Here is a 17,811-nt window from a genome sequence, read left to right on the forward strand (position 1 = left end):
AGTGCCAGAGAAATAACCAAGAAGACATTGTCCAAGTCAGGTGATCGATTGGTGCGACAGCAGTAATGAGGGCCACGCAAAGGAAAAAACATTTCGAGGTTTATAACAATACGGGAACCAGCGCTGAACAAACTTTGGGCAGCTCCATGACAGGTTCAGGCAGGCGCATTCGTACAAAAGATTGTCAAGCAAGAGAAGTGTCAGAACTAAAATAATTACAAAAAGAAGCCTCTGTTCCAGACGTTTCTTGCGTTGTCTGCTGCTAGATGCTGGCAATCAGCTCCTTACCGGGAATTCTCTAGGAGGCGACGCGTGAGGCCACAAGAAGCCTGTTCACTTCAACACCAAATTCCCTAAATGTCGCCAACTTTTGATGTCACTGACAACGGTGACGTCACATTTTAGGAGCCAATCGAAACGTGGAATTTCTTCCTCCTTATCGCCGCATGCATGGAGGTTCTGTTAGCCACACTGAGAGCAACCTAGTGGTAGTGCGTCTTTTTCAAAAGAATGTTTAAATATACATATAAAATTTAAACTTATACAAATACTTGTGTTCAAAAGTTTTCAACAAGTGAATAAACGTTTCAGTAGCTGCAAGGTTTGCAGGTCTTGTGACCAGGACAAGTAATGTAGTGTCACGTTTGTGCACTGCAAACCACCACCTTTGAGATATCGGAAAGTTTAGAGCCAAATTAAAACTATTTCCGCCAATTTGTTTGCAAATTGCTTGTGGTTACCCCACTATATAAAACACTAGCTTTCATATGAGCGAGAGAACATATGCTTTACAAAAATCAGCTGCCTGTCCCTATAACACAGCTTTTATAATTCAGGCCGGAGTTAAAGCTCATATTGGGACAGTTGTGGCTCACCAGCAACGGTCAAACACGCATTATTATGGTGCTCTGCTTATGCCAAACCAAGGGGCCTTTAACATCAAACAATTGAATTTCTCCACATGGTCTCCACCCCAGACCATTAACCCTATGCCTAATACTTGGACCATGGCACTTTCCCTCATCTTTCCTTGATACAACCAGTGGGAGCATGAAATGTGAAAATCAACAAATTGGTCCATGCCCCACAGACACGCCCATTCAGCCAGAACGGCTTCACACTGAATTGAAATGGGGCAGGTGCAGGGGATCCTAGAGGTCGCACGTTGTGTCGTCCGCTACAGCGCTCAAGTGTGCCGTAGCTGCCTCGGTGAGACGTGAATTCTAGGCGAGAGTGAAGTGAACCTTACTGCAGTATTGGTTCACCTTGTCAGGTCATTAAAGAGCTTTCTCTCTCTCCAGTTTCTTGCGGCATCCAAGTGTGCCAATACTCCGTTGCTAAAAGACAACTTGACTCACGGCAACATGGTTTTCAAGCATTTATTTTGCAACAGGGCATAAATGGACGCTTATGATCAGATGATGACGAGGAATGATCAGATAAATATGGAGAGGTTCGCAATGTAGGTAGTTGTGTCATCTACGCAGACGCCTGTCCCTGAAGGTGTCGTATTCTCATCGGACACAAAATGAGGCAGGACCACAGTGAGTGGTGGAGGTCAGCTTCTGCACGGCCGTGATGACAAACTTGGGGCACCAGTGGTCGTAAAAACACATCAACAGTGAGGCCGTTGGCAGGTCCCGCCAGTTGGCCACTGCCACCCGAGTGCTCCTACTTCTTTGGCACGGGCAAAACTTAGGGGAGGGTGATAGCACATGGGGGGACAAGAGCATGTCTGTGGCGCCAGAGGCATTTCTGTCTTGTTAGTAGGAGGGTAGCATCACCCAGCCCTAGCAGGGTAGTCAGTGACGATGCAGAAACTGCAACAGATCACACAATCACCACAGATGACACAACAGAAGGTGACACATCGCAACAGATGACATCGTCGCAACAGAAAATGACAATCACAACAGACCTACCATTAGACATAGAGGATCATATAGCTTGAAATAAAATCTACTGCGGTAAGATTCCCACATGTAAGCAGTCTAAAGTGTATATCCAAATTCTCTTTTTATGTCTATTGCTAGGATGGCTTGTATTTGCAGGCTCATGCTGCTAAAATGTTAATTATAAGGGTGCATCGGTCCAGGGATGGGCAAAAGCCTGTTTGGGTGGGTGGTAATGCTGTTAAAGCCACCCCCAGAACAGAGTGCTAGCAATTCCTCTGCAAGCTTGCAATGCAATCGCATAAGGGAGATTTGCTGAAATTTTTCTAGAACCGTTGCCAGTTTTGCCAGGTTTTGGAATAGGGACAACCTGCACTGCTTTCCAGCTTGCAGGAATGACACCACTCAGCTGTGCCTCATTTATGGTATTGAGGAGTTGAGTGAGCCCATCATTGCTGAAATTCTTGAAAGCCTCACACGGAATAGTGTACATCATTGCCCAAGTCCCTGAAAACCCCGTAGGGTATAGTGTCTGAACCACAGTGGAGTTTTTCCTTTGGCAGATTCCACTGCCGCAAGCGACTCTGCCATGGTGAAAGCCTGGCCGATCCACTCAGCATCAGAAGGCAACAAAAGCTATTCCACATGTGCTGGGAGGGATGTTGGTAAAGGCAGAAGATTCCAAACAGCTGTCACATAATAAAACAGAACAAACACTCGTTGCTCTGGTGGCGAAATTTTTGGTACATACCCCAGTGACATAAGCAACCTTTGGCAGCCAGAGGCAGGTGTTACCTCCCATGTTCCATCCCTTGGAAAGTTCGCCAGAAGGGGGCGTTAGAAGTTTTCATTGAAAAGTGACACTGGCAATGCGACACGTCTCATTCGCATCAGCAAGCCTCTGCTGTCCTATACTGTACACGCATGCATGCGGGTGGGGAAGCAGGATCACAAGACACTGCAACATCTGATGATGATGATGGTTGGTGTTTAATGGCGCAAGGCCAACAAGGGCAAACAGCGCCAGAGAAGTTATTTAAAATGTAAAGAAGTGATTACCACAAAAGGTAGGTATAAAACTTTTAAACCGGACATAGTAAGATCAATAAAAATAATGGTGATGGCTGGTGTATAGGGCCAGATTTGATTATGCATGATAGGAAATGAGGTTTAAAATCTTAGCGTCTGACAAATACTTAAACATGCGCTTCACAGAAACAATGGCATCGTCACCCAGAAACAACGATGGGTGTAGGAGAATATGTTGTCTGTAGAGTTCTCTGAAGTGTTTGTGTCGTGTTGTGTCAAGTGCCTTGCATTGTACGAGTATGTGGACTACGGATAGGCCCTCCCCACACCTGCTACACAGGGGTCTTGGAGATCCCGTGAGCAGGTGCGAGTGCGTTACATGTGTATGGCCTATCCGTAATCTAGCTAAGGTAACTTCAATGTGCCAGTTGTGTGAGTCAGTAGTGTATTGTCCCAAGTGTGGTTTTATGACATGTAGTTTGTTGTCTGTCTGTTCGCTCCAGTCTGCTTGCCAAGTTTTACGGAGTTGTTGTCTTATGTGTGGCTTGAGGTCTGTGTAAGGTAGTGTTGTTATGTTTACTGTGTTTCGGAGTGCAGCATTGGCGGCCATTTCATCCGCCAGTTCATTTCCGCTGATGCCAGAGTGGCCTGGCACCCAACACACAGTCACCTCAAGGTTTGAAGAATACGCCACCATAAGTGATTTCAAGACAAGGTTTTTCGATTACTTTCCGGATGACAATGCATGGACGACGCTTAGCGAATCTGTATAGATGACGGATTTAGGAATATGATGTTCAACTATCTGACTTACAACCAGAAAAATGCCATATGCTTCTGCCGTAAAAATACTTGCATTAACATTGACGGTTCTGTATGCTTCAAAATTGGGTCCATAAAGCACAAGACACCGCAGTGAACGTTTTAGATGCATCGCTGAAAAACTCTGCAGCCCTGTATTTATCCTGCAGATACATGAAATGCTGCAAAATCCCACTTGGTGTCTTGTTCTTATTGTATCGTATGAAAGACAGATAACATGACACAGGACGGAGATGCCATGGTGCTACAATATCAGTGTGAGATGATTTGAATGTGTTTAAGAAGGAGACCTCATGAATAGTAGTCACCTCGTCCCTCACTCTCTGCGAGAAGGGAACAGAAATTGATGTGATGGGCGGTTTAAAAAGAGTTTAGTTGTGGACGTATCATTAAAAACCGGTTTAAAGGGATGGTTATTCATTGATGAGATTTTGGAGGCATATAGAAGATCAACATAAATTCGCTGGTACGCTAAGCACCATTTGTCACACTCAGCATAAAGACTGTGGACAGGACTGGTACGGAATGCCCCACAAGACAGGCGAAGCCCCAAGTGAAGCACTGGGTCGAGCATTTTAAGTGCTGTTTTTGTGGCTGACCCATACACAACACTTCCATAGTCCAACCGTGACCCCACCAACACGGCATAAAGTCAAAGCAAAAGTTGTTTGTCTGCACCGTATGATTGGTGAGATAAGACTTTCAGAATATTCATTGTTTTGAGACATTTTTGTTTGAGTCGTTTTATGTGAGGGATGAATGTGAGTTTCTCGTCAAACACCACACCCAAAAACTTGTGTTCTCTTTTTACTGGAATTCAGTCACCAAAGAGTTTTACGTTGGGATCGGGCAGGATGCCCCGCCTTTTTGAGAATACAACGCAGGTACTTTTAGAAAGATTAAGTTTAAATCCATTTTCATCTGCCCAACGGGAAAGTTTGTTTACCCCAAGCTGGGCCTGACGTTCACAAATGGATATGTTACATGATTTGAAAGATATTTGAACGTCATCTACATACATCAAGCAGGATATGGTTGGCGGCAGTGCCTTTCGGAGAGAGTTCATCTTAACTATAAACAAGGTGCAGCTCAATACGCCACCTCGAGGCACGCCATTCTCCTGCACGTGAACGTTTGAGAGTGCCGAACCGACTCTGACACGAAATGTTCGTTCAGACAGGTAACTGGAAAGAGTGTTCAGCATGTTACCTGTTACACCATAGGATTTTAGGTCTGCAAGAATGCCATAACGCCATGCCGTATCATAAGCTTTCTCGATATCAAAAAATACGGTCATGCAGTACTGTTTGTGTATAAAGGAATCCTTAATGTAGGATTCCAGTGCAACTAATTGATCGTTTGTGGATCGGCCTGCCTGGAAGCCTGCCTGGCAGCTCTCGAGAAGACCATTGTACTCAAGAAAGTACACGAGCCTACGGTTTATCATCTTCTCGAGGAGCTTGCACAGGCAGCTTGTCAAAGCAATGGGCCGGTAACTGGCAGGAGAGGAAGGGTCCTTCCCTTCTTTCAGGAAAGCCACTACTATGGCCTCCCTCCAAGAGCGAGGAATGTGCCCCGAAAGCCATATGTTATTGTATAGATGTAGAAGTGTTTCAAGGGTGTCTGAGTGTAGCTGTTGAATCATGGTGTATGTGATTTTGTCTGCACCGAGAGCTGATGGCTTACATGTGGTCAGGGCTGCCTTCAGCACATGAATTGAAAAAGGAGAATTGTAAGAAGTGTGCGACTTGTTGTTATCACGCAGGGACTTCTTTTCTACAGATGTTTTGTGTTTCATGAAAGTGTTTGTGTAGTGTGCTGAGCTCGACACGTGTTGGAAGTGTTGTGCGAGTGTGTTAGCCTGGTCTTCCAGTGTGTCCCCTGTTGTACAGACCAGGGGCAGGCTGTGTGTCTGTTGTCCTTTGAGTTTGCGTATACGTGTCCATACTTTTTGTGTGTCTGTGTAGGAGTTAATTGATGTTATGAATGTACGCCAACTCTCTCGTTTTGCATCACGGTGCACACGTTTACCGAACGCCTTGGCCCGTTTCAACAAAATGAGATTACCCGACGTGGGGTACCGACGGAGGATACCCCACGCCTTGTTCTGGGCCTCTCGCGCTCGCCTACAAGCCTCATTCCACCACGGCCTCCTCTGGTTGCGCGGGGCACCAAAGGCAGTGGGAATGGACTTTTCAGCGGCGTCGAGGTATGCGCCGTGAGGAGTTGGGTAGCTTCTTCAACCTGTAGGTGTCCAATGGATGTGTGGTGTAGTTTGGATGTCTCTGTAAATGTATTCCAGTTAGCTCTTGCTTCATTGAACCTGTTTTGGGAAGATGGACTGCATGGGCCTTTACCTATATATGTTAGTGAGGTGGGGAAGTGGTCACTGCCATAAGGGTCAGTGCCCACACCCCACTCGAGAAGAGGAAAGAGAACTGCGGAGCCAATCGCCAAGTCAAGATATGAGTGTGTGTTGTGTCCTATGTTATGGTATGTAGGCTGTTTATTGTTGAAAAGGCATGCTCCTGAAGATGTAAGGAATTTCTCTATCAGGCGACCTCGGGCATCCGTGCGAGAAGAGCCCCAAAGAGAGTTGTGAGCATTAAGGTCGCCTGTAAGAATGTATGGTTCGGGCAGCTGGTCAACCAGCACCTCGAAGTCAGAGCTTGAAAGTGCAACATCAGGAGGAATGTATATGAAGCATACCGTTATCAACCTATTAAATATTATTGTTCGAATTGCCACAGCCTCAAGGACAGTGTTCAGAGTGACAGGGTGGCATGCTAAGGATTTCCGGGCGATTATGGCCACACCGCCAGAAGAGTGTGTGCAGCCATCCCTGTCCTTTCTGTATATCAGGTAACTATTCAAGAAATTTGTGTGTTTAGAATTCAAATGTGTTTCCTGAACACACATTACACTTGGCTGATAAGCATTTAGTATTTCGTATACATCGTCAAGATTATTCAGAAGGCCTCTGCAGTTCCATTGTATTATGTTTTCCCTTCTCATTATGATGTGTTCGGAGCTACTGGAGTGTGACTATTTATGTAGGGTCTTTCGGGGCTTGGACTCTTGGAAGGGGTTTTCTGGCCTTCTCTACTGACCTGGACGTCACAGCCTGTTCCTTCCGCTGCGATGAAAGCCGGAAGGGCTCGACGTCCATGTCGTCATCTGAAGGCAAGGGGGTGCCCAGCGGACTGGGCCCCCTTGACTTGGTACCCTTTCGGGTGTTCTTTGCCTGCGCCGCGGGTGGGGCAGGCGGTGGAGTCTGGATGGGCGCTGCTGTGGGCCCTCCCGTCTCCATCTCCATGCCCTCAGGTGTCTCTAGGGCTGGTGGGGAGGAAACAGTGAGAGTGGCAGAGCTCCCAGTGGCGATCACAATCGCCACATTGACTGGAGTCGCCACACTGGGCGATTCCTGACAACGCTGGACTACCGAAGGCAGTCTGGCAAGAGACGGGGCCCCGCAGCCTCTACAGGTTTTGTAGAGGCAGCAGGTGGCTGCTCAGCTGAGGGCTGGGACAGCAACACATCAGCAGCAAGGCTGCACTGTGTCGCTGTGCTGACCAAACGCCGCCCCAGCCCCCGGCGGGCAGCGTCTGCATAAGTTGTGGCCCAAAGCAGCTTGTGCTTTTGGCGGGCCTCAGCAAAGGTGATGTTTTCTGTTACTTTCATTTGTAGAATTTCTTTTTCTGCTTTGAATTTTGGGCAGGTTCGTGAATAAGCAGCGTGTGGGCCACTGCAATTCGGGCATTTCACTGTGCTGTTTCGACAGTCATCCGACGAATGGTCAGACTCTGAACATTTAGGACAAGTCAGCTTTCCTCGACATGATAGAGTTCCATGGCCGTATCATTGGCATTTAAAGCATCACCTGGGATTAGGGACATATGGTCATACATTGCAGCTTAGGAAGCCCACTTTAACCTTTTCGGGTGGGGTTGTGAAATCAAATGTTAGGACAAGATGCTTTGTTGGAAGTTCTTCATTTGCTCTATGGATTACAATCCGTTTGACAGAGGTTACTCCTTCAGGTTGAAGCGCCTGAAGAAGTTCCACCTCTGTCTCAGACTGTAATTCCTTTTCTGAGATTACACCTGGAGAGGAGTTAAGGGTTCTACGTAGAGTCACAGTAACAGCCAGGTCAGCCAACGTGGTCTGTTTCAGGAGGTTTTCACTTTGATTTTTAAATGCAGAGCAACTCACGATGTCACCCGCGTTGGCGTCCGTAGTCCGCACCGCACCCCTCCCTACTATATAAAACATCCCCCTCGCGAGGGGCACGATCAAATGCAGAGCATTTCCGCGGGGGGCGCGCCTGCAAGTCTTATGGACTACGTATTAATTGTTGTTGTTGTTGTAATTGTTGTCTTCCAGCGTAGACATTGTCGATGAAGTCGATGGTGAAACGTGCCGTGAACCACCTGCCGCGGCTATTACGCAACGTGGAGCGGCTATGACGCAATGTGGCGCGGCTATGACGCAACACAATCCAACACAATCCACTTTAATCCAACCCAATCCAAATCCAATCCAAGCCAAGCCAATCCAATCGAATCCAATCCAATGCTCTTCGCGAGAGAGTGTTATAGCGCCGAAATCGCGCCACCACACGAACGCGTGATGCGAACCCAACGCGGCGAGAGAGGGTGTTGCGCACGTCCCAACTTGTTGTGCGCCCGAACCGAACGCGGCGAGAGAGGGTGTTGCGAGAGGAGAGAAGGCGAGGAGGACGCGGGGGAGAGGGCGCACCTGTGGCCGATGGTTGAAAGAGTCAAGGATATAAGGCGCATGCGTAACCTTCCATTCCGTGTCGGCTTTGTGGAGCAGTCGGTAGAGCGCCGTGTACCTTGCGTTCCGCCCGCAGAGTCGTGGGATCGAAACCTGGCGCCGGAAGGTATTATTTTTTTATATAGTGTAGGGGGAGCGATGCGGACCACGGACGCCAACGCGGGTGACATCGTGAGTTACTGAAATGCTCTGCATTTAAAAAGTGTACATAAATTTCAAATCGCGCGCCATCAGCCGCAAAGGGTTCGCACAACATCCGACAGATGGCGACGAGTGTACTGGCCAGTAGGAAGCCGCAGTGAAACATCCTCCTCGCGAGGGGCACGATCAAATGCCGAGCATTTCCGGGGGCGCACGACGTTGAGTAGTTTGCGTTACGTTAATGTTGTTGCACTTGTGGCAACTGCTGACGAGAGAGCGCTCGTCAGCAGTAATCAGTAATTTGAATGAGTCAACGATATAAGGCCCGTATATAGCGTCCGCTTCTGTGTCGGCTTTGTGGCGCAGTGGTTACAGCACAATGTACATAGCGTTCCACCCGCAGGGTCGAGGGATCGAAACCTGGCGTCGGATAGTCGGATAGTAGTAGTAGTCGGATAGTAGGTCGGATAGTCGGATAGTATAGTAAGGACAACGACGGTGCGGACTACGGACGCCAACGCGGGTGACATCGTGAGTTACTGAAATGCTCTGCATTTAAAAAAAGAAACACTATCCGGCGCCAGGTTTCGATCCCTCTACCCTGCGGTCGGAACGCAATGTACAAGGTACTCTAACCACTGCGCCACAAAGCCGACACAGAATGCGAGGCTATGAACGCGCCTTATATCGTTGACTCATTCAAATTACTGCTGACGAGCGCTCTCTCGTCAGCAGTTGCCACAAGTGCAACAACATTAACGTAACGCAAACTACTTAACGTCGTGCGCCCCCGGAAATGCTCTGCATTTGATCGTGCCCCTCGCGAGGGGGATGTTTCAATGCGTCTTCCTACTGGCCAGTACACTCGCCGCACTCTGTCGGATGTTGTGCGAACCCTTTACGGCTGATGGCGCGCAATTTGAAACGACATTTGCATATGATTAAACCGAAAGGCTCTCCAAGAAAAACAAATACCAGGGCCAGAGTTTCTGCAGTGGATGTACCGTATTTACTCGCGTAATCCTCGCACTCGCGTAATCCTCGCACCCCTAATGTGAGCCACCAAAACTTGGATTTTTTGGTTCCTCGCATAATCCTCGCACCCCCAACTTTGCAGCGGCGAAAGTTGCCTGCTCGCGAAACCCGCATGGCGCACGCGCTCTCCAATGTGCGCCCTCCCCCGCCGCCTCTCCGTTCGGCGGGGAGCGCTGTGTATCCAAGGCCATCCAGGCGCCCTAACAACCTGCATGGCTACTCCCTAACAGGCGCCCTAACTAGACGGTGTTCGCGCAGCCCGCTGTCGTGTCGTCGTGTCGCCGTCGTGGTCCCGTCGTTGAGCGGCAGCAGTCAGTGAGTCACTCGCGTCAGTGGTGGATAGCTCGCTGCCATTTTGAGAACTTTTTGATCTCTTTGTTTTGTGCTTGGTGCCGCTTCGCCATGGGGAGGAACGCCAGCTACACTGCCGCTTTCAAAGTGAAAGCGAAAGAGTACGCGATCGAACACGGCAACCGTGCCGCAGGCAGGCACTTCGGCGTCACCGACTTCAGCGTGCATTACTGGAGTAGGGCACGCACATGACGCACATACGACGACAAGATAGGGCGCGCGCCAGAAAGCAAAGGCGGCAATTTCATGATCGCTGATCGACGGGAGACTGTTTACGTTGTAAATAATAAATAAAAAGAAATAGCTGCTGTTGGCAACACTGAGCTTACATATACAAAAAACGACCGCTACATTTAGCGGGATTGGCATAAGGCAAATTGACAACACTGTGCACCGGAAATTTTTTTTCCCCGCATAATTCTCGCACCCCTAACTTTGCATTGACTTTTCCGAAAAAAAAAGTGCGAGGATTATGCGAGTAAATACGGTATTTCTTTTTACTTGAACAAGTAGGTCACCGGATGAAAGCTTCTTAGCATCATAGTCTGCGCCGACAACAGACTCAATGCATTTGGCCAAAAGAATGACCGACTTCTTGCCAACAGGGGTGTCCCCTGTGGAATAAACTACAAGATGTTTATAGAAATGTTCTGCCTTCTCTTTAGCAAATACTTCGGTGCGGCCTCTTTTGGGAGGCCAATCATTGGAGGGGGGGTTTGAGGAAATACCATACAGCATGTATAAAAGCAGGGAGACGGGGGTACTTTCTCCTTTGACGTTACCCTGGTAGTCAAAGAGGTCCCGGAGCTCCCTGCCTGGTAGACAGGCAGGGAGCCCATCGGCTGGAGCTTGATCAAGGCTCCGACGGCCACCGTTAGAGGTTTCTACCCTTCACCCTAAAACTCATTACCACGGTCGGTTACAGCGTGAGTATGGGGGCTTGGGGTCTGCGGTTTCACCAACACCGTCACCAAGATTGATCAAGGTGCCCCGCGCGGGGCACTGCAAGGTCTGCTTGCCAGTGAGCAGCCTACAGATTAAAGGGGCCACGCAGACACAAGCTGGGTTCATTCGAAGACACAAGCTGGGTGCACAAGCTGGGTTCATTCGAAAATTGCCTCGTTAGAATTATACTGACACCACTTTTAACATAAACTTCACTCAAATAAGCCATATAATTAGGAAAAAAAGGAAATGGCCATGCGACTCACCAGCTCATTTCCTGCACTGGAACCTAAGACGTAATATGCACAGCTGCGCGATTGGCTGAGGCCGGCAAAAGCAAACTCAAGTTAGGCAGGGCTTATAAGCTTGCAGAATAGGCTATTTTGGGCTGTTTTTGCGCTCAACTGTACATAAAGGAATACCAACTAGGCCAGTCAATTATGTTACTAAGCCAGTAAATTACATTACTAAAACAATGGAAGTTACGAAAGTACATGTAAACATAGAAGCACCAGTGTGTACTGCTGTTGCCACTGCGCGCACTATGCTTGTTACAGCTGCACAGCAGTCCGGCACTTTCAAGTTGTCTCACACGACACTGGCCGATTGGCGTAAGCGACATTGTCTTACATGACCCTGTTTGTTTAGCTACCCAATGTTTCACAAACGATTACTACCTACTCTAACAAAAACAAGCCAGGTGCAAATATGGTCAGAAACAAAGCAAAGGCGGACAGGGCTCCTGCACAGTATGGTGGCGCCATCTAGGAGGAGTGACAGCAAACAAGGCGGCGTTCCGCAGTCCACTGCAGACTAAACAGCGCACTAACGGTCGCTTGAAGGACTGTCCTGATTACGTCATCGCAGATGTCATGAAACACACGATTTGGCGGGAGAATGACAATTTTAGCTTAAATTGATTAATTTCTCAGTGAATAAAACATCGTTTGCTGACCAACAAAGCAACCAGTCACACATCACATAGCAATGTGCATCACAAAAGCCCTAGCTGCATGGGAACTTCAACTCAGCGCATTTCTTCCAAGTGTGGCCAAAAAAAACCCTCCAGCCTACGGTGTCACTTCTACATATGTGGCAAGTTTGGAAATTTTTCTTCTGCAGAAAGTTCATGGGCGTCCCTCAAAAACTCAGCGTCTACTATAGATGCTGAAGCCATCTGCCTTCCCTAACAAAAGTTCTAATAGAAGCTTGTATCAGCCCTATACAAACTTGTATCAGTTTAAAAAGCTTTTTGTATTAGATGTATTAGCCTAATAGGACTAATAGAGTGCTAATAGACTTCAGAGCTGTTAGTTTGTACGAGTCTAATAAGAACTAATAAAGATACACTGGTTCAAAAAACCCCTGCAGTGCTTTTTTTACAGGTACTTTTCTGGCCCTACACCAGTTCTTCGTGTCATTCAGATACAGACGCAAAAAGTTTTATCAAGATAGGTGCACAAATAAGGTTTCTTAATATTTATGTCTACAAATACAAGCAAATGCGGCACAGCCTACATCACACCCAAAGCCTTCGGATATGACGACACAACATGGAGACCCTATGCACCCTACGATTGGCTAGGCTTGCAATATTTTGTATATACAGTCAAACCCGACTATATCGAACCCGTTTACATCGAATTATCCCATATATCGAACAATTATTGTGCACTATAATGTTACCGGGAGAATATATAGCAAAAAGTACGGCTACATCGAACAAAAAAGGCAGCTGCAACCTATATATCGAACTTCGGCAGCGCAAGATTGCCCCCGAAGTTGGCTTTCCCGCGCGGCAGCTGGGCGAGCTGCCTACGCCTCCTCCCCCAGTTTGAAAAATCACTTAGCCCAAGCGCTCGCGCTCTCGCTCGCTCTGACAGCCACCCCCTGGAAATAGTGGTTGGACCACACTCTCCCGCTGTCTCGCCAGTCTCGCGCGGCGGGCTCTCTCTCCCCTCGCTTCTACGCATGCTTCCCTTTTCGTGTTTTCGCGGTTGACGACGCATCGGTACGCCTTGTTCATCTGTGTTCAACTGTGAGGACTCGACGAGTTCCGCCCCGCCCCCATGTTCCGATGCTCTTCTCGCGCTGAGCGTTCTTCGCCGCCACTGCGCGGCAATAGAAGGCTGTGGGCTCAGCTGTTTCGAGTCACTTGACAATGTTGAAAAGTGTGTGCTCAACAATGCTTCGAAAATGATGAAGCAAAAGAAGATCGGAGACTATTTCTCGCGCTAGTGTGCCCGCGGAGCATGTATCTTGCAAGTAAACAACAGTTAGTGATGAGGTACGTTCTGTGCATTGTCAAATTCTTTAAACATTATATATCGAATTATACGATATATCGAACTAATGACTGTTTTTTGCGAGTTCGATATATCCGGGTTTGACTGTATCATTGTATCAACCAAACGAGCCTAAATAATGGTTTAGTTCGTATTTTCTTCCTTAAAGGAAGCGCAAAACTTCACCGCAGATAGTAACAAGGGCATACACTGCTACCCGCTTGCAGTGCTTGAGTACCGTGTCCCTTTTCAAGCCGTATTGTAATGAGCCACTTTCTATGCTCTCAGCATCGCCCGACATCCGGCGTCTGCATGCTTCGCTACTGTGCATGCCGAATCGTTCGCCTGCGCTCCATATGACAATGTCTATGCTCGGTGAATATCAGCGTCGACGCCAGAAGTGGCGTTGTCGGAGAGCATCGCAAAGCGGGCGGCAGATTTGGTGTTTACAGTCCAGCTTGAGTGTCTCGACGTTAGGGGACGTGCTTTCGAACTGAAAAGCCCGTTCCCTTCCCCAAAAAAGCAACCACACCTCTTTTTTTTTTTTTTCTCTATCAGCAATCGGCTGCCAGGAGACAAGTTCAGCCAAGCTATTTTAGTTGGAAAGCTGTTAACAGACAACTGTTCCTTGGCCTGCGTCAGGAATATTGAGACTGTGCGATAGCTTTTTATGAGTTAAATGAGGGAGTTCTGGCTTAATTTCTTGTAGTATTATCATGACGAGGTTTAAAGGGAAGCTGAAGCGCTTTCCAAACAAATTGAGTTAGATTAACAGTTATATAGTTTCTTGCGCGCTGATTCCGAATATCACATTGAAATTCATCGTACATGAGTCCAAGTGGCATTTATCTTGCAAAAAGCGCGGCCCCGTTTTTCAAAGGAGGACACCCTTCGGCCGCGCGGGTTGTCGGAAGCATTGCGAACGATCGCATGGTTGCCGTTGCGGCAATTTAGCTTGCAGTTTAATTTTCGCACATGACTGGAAGTTTCTTTTATAATTTCCCGTGCTGTTGGTTCAATTATCTTGGAGCTTAAATTTGCTTTACACGACAGAGAACCCCAAAGCAGTGACTGTGACGTCGACTAGTGGGCTCCATCAAAATATTTTTGAATGAGGCAACCAGCATAGGGGGATTTTATACCTTATGTTAATATTAGGTACTGCCTTAACTGTTTCTTATTATACACAAAACCATTTATGCCGAAGATTAATGGGCGTTTTATAAACAATCTACCAGCGAAAAGCACGTACGTGCAGTGCGCGAAAAAATAGCGTTCATGCGCTGTAAACGTATACGCGAGACACATCTTGCCGGTACACGGAAACCAACAAGCAGACTCTGCTTCCGCATTTCCTTTGTTCGTTGTCGCCCACCCCAGCCCCGTTACTCATCCCCGTACACAGACCGACACGCGCGTGCAATTTCGGCAGCGGCGCTACGGCGCCGCCGCGATTGCTAGCTGCACTTCGATGAGTGGCGTCTTACTGCTTCACATGCATTTATTCTGAAAACACTGCAGCATACTAGTGCCTGCTCAGCATTATTGGCTGTAGTAGGGCTTGATTTTCGCTTGTGCGTTGCGCATTCTGCTACAATATTACGGCCACCTCGTTATAATTAACAGACCAGTCGGACAAGGCAGTTACGTTGTAGTTACGTTACTTTAGGTAACAATCACCAAACGTTTGTGATAATGAATCGTTGGCCTGTTTCAGCATTTCTAGATGTAAGCATTTACCGCGCTAGTCGGACAGAGGCCGTATATTTACTCTTCGCTCCTAATTTTTTTAGTATCATCATTATATATATATCACCGACTATCATTGGAGCACACTTGAGGTTCAGTGACAACAAGTGCTTGCCAGGTTATAATATGCATGCCACACGGAATCTTGGGCAAAAAATTAGGCCCCCGCAGTCAACACAAATTATGGCACGGTGATGGTTCGGAGTGGTGTTTTTTTTTTTAAATTCCAGACAAACATCACCTTATCGTGACATGTACACTTGCAAAATAAGTAATCTGGTTGTCTTGGTTCTTTTACTTTGTAGGAATACTGTTTACCTCTTAGCCGGGAGAGAACTGCTATCAGGATTGGCCCCTTGTTTTAGTTTCGCCAAAAAATTGTTTTTTTGAACACTGTCCTGAGCCCATAAGGAAAGAAAACCGACGCGTTTAACGAAACAAGTATTTCCTGAACAAATGTGACTTGGTTTCTGGAATGCAACGAAACATCCCCGACCAAAGTACAGCAGTATTTAACATCCTTCCTAAATCTAGAATCTAATGTGAACATTCACGTCCGTCGCATCAAAAAAAAAAAAAAAACGCATTGGAGCGGTTTACAAAGTATTTAACGTAGTGTAGTATATTCTCTGCCATCAAGCACAGCCACCTCGGCTGTCGCTTCCGTATGTTATCAAGCATCCCGGCGTGGCATTATTCTGTTTAGGAATACGGCATGATAACGTATGCCTCGTTTGGCGTTTGTGCATACTTTTTGAACACGAAAATTGTACAAATGAGTGCTATCAACCACAACAACAACAAGTATCATTCACAAGGAAACACGGCGAAAAGAGCATGGCCGAGGCGGCCGATGCGGCCGGAAGTTTAGGTATGACGTTTTTCAGCCGGTTTTCGCCCGCGCTCTTCGGTCTTCTGGCATCGCGCGGCGAGATGGGGGTGGGGCATCGGGCCACTTTTGTTTGCTCATTGCGCCGCTTCTATTGCATGTATTGCGAAAATATTTCGCAATTACACATGAACTATTCAATGTGTACTTGCTGCTAGTCAACTTTTCTTTTAATTCTAAAACCGCTTCACCTTCCCTTTAACTGCAAGATCGGCTCATGATGAACAAACGTTATCTCAGCCAGAATATCTGAAAAAAACGACAAAAACTACACACACACACACACACACAGATGGCCAGGCATTGTATGCCAAGTTCGCGCAACTTGCCCCGCTGCTGGGATGGCTCAGTGGTTTATGCATCAGACTTTGCTTTTGAAGGTCGGTAGTTCAAGCCCACAAAGGCGTAGTCTCTTTTTTTTTTTTTTTTTTTTTGGTGAGCATTTCACAAGTTTCTTTTTTTCTTTTAAACCAGTATATGCGACTGTTTCCTGCCCTTCTGTGAATCCACAAGTGGAGTTTGCGTCAAGCCTCAGAAGCAAGGCAGCATACACATTTCACACTGCGATTCACACGGGGCATCCTTCAAGATAAGTCTTGTTATGAACAGCCTCGCTGTTAGCCAAAAATAGGTTGAAGAATATGGCAGGGTTCAAAAAAGTATACAGGCAGGCGACTTAGGCAGTCTCTGCCTTCCACTTGTCGGCACTATATCGGCGCGGTTGTCGCGGTGCCGCCAAACGACGCTGTCAAGCAGCGCGGAAAGGAGCCTCCCAGGACAGGCAACCATGGCCTCAAAACTTATGTTGTATGCAGTTTCAGTTGTGTGCAGTTGCTGCTCATTAAACAAGGAAGGAATGCTAGCAGCTGACTGCTTGACTGCACTTCTTTGTGTAACGGCGTTTTCGATGCAGTGTGTGTTATGTGAACCATGGTGTTTCCAATGGCTCTTTACCAACCCTAGCAAGAAAAATTTATAGAAGCGTGTTTTCAATACAGTTTGGTTTTAGTGGTGTAGGCTCTAAGAGCCTCTTAGACACATGTATGAGATTTATTGCTTTTCAATGAGAATCCATTGACCTAATACAAATAGAGCCAGTTCTTATACAAGTGTACTTTCTTTACATGAGTTTCTTCGGATCTTTCCTGAGGTACATAGGAGAAAAAAAAAATCGGTGCAAAGGCATAGGACCCTCGCTTTTCAACAATGCGAAAAAGAAACACAATATTAAGTCTCATGTTTATTTACAGTCTAGTCCACTAATAACAATATCCAAGTGCCAAGGAAAACCCATTGCTATAACCAATAATTGTTATAAGCGGGCTGTGCAAAAAAAAAAAAGACGAAAGACATCAAAACGTTTTTATTCACATGCAAGCAAGGTCGTGCTACTACCTATTTGCAGAAAAGATACCGTAGTCGGTGGGCTTTGTTTGCTTCCCGCAAAGCAGAAGGACATCTTTTTCAAGAGCTATCTATAGGTGCTTCACCTAGCTGAGCGAAAGGTCCTTGGTGGAAACGAGGTCCCTGAGGGACTGTACGTATCATGCGTTGGGCCTCCTGCGAAGACCCTACCTGAACGGGCTGCTCAACCGCGTTTTCACAGTATCACTGTCCCCGCTGTCCCCACCACGTATCCATGCAACAATCGCCTCTTCAGTGAGGCACCCGCACGTTTCGAAAACAATGACCCTGACGGAAAAACGGAGGCAGTTGAAGAGGCACGCAGTCAACTTCAAAGCGGTCTGCGCCTGACCATGGAGCGAACGTAAGCGAACGCGCAAGCGATTGGCGTGTCAGTGCGAGTTCGTGAGCGGGGTTCGGAAGAAAAACGGCGCTAACGGCGCTCCTTCTCTTACTTCCTCGTAAGCAGCGC

General features: G+C 47.3%; 1 long non-coding RNA gene across 2 annotated transcripts in view; it reads right to left on the reverse strand.

Moving 5' to 3' along the window:
- Positions 1–1,400: 1,400 nt before the first annotated feature.
- Positions 1,401–17,811, reverse strand: part of LOC144167699 (uncharacterized) — a 55,662-nt gene continuing 39,251 nt past the window's right edge. For both annotated transcript variants that reach the window (XR_013322094.1, XR_013322095.1), the window contains one exon: positions 1,401–1,820. This is a non-coding gene — a long non-coding RNA (uncharacterized LOC144167699). The remainder of the gene's footprint in view (positions 1,821–17,811) is intronic.

Source organism: Haemaphysalis longicornis, unplaced genomic scaffold (assembly GCF_048455015.1).
Source record: "Haemaphysalis longicornis isolate Haplotype H1 unplaced genomic scaffold, Haemaphysalis longicornis Haplotype H1 scaffold_1, whole genome shotgun sequence".
Taxonomy (NCBI): Eukaryota; Metazoa; Arthropoda; class Arachnida; order Ixodida; family Ixodidae; genus Haemaphysalis; species Haemaphysalis longicornis.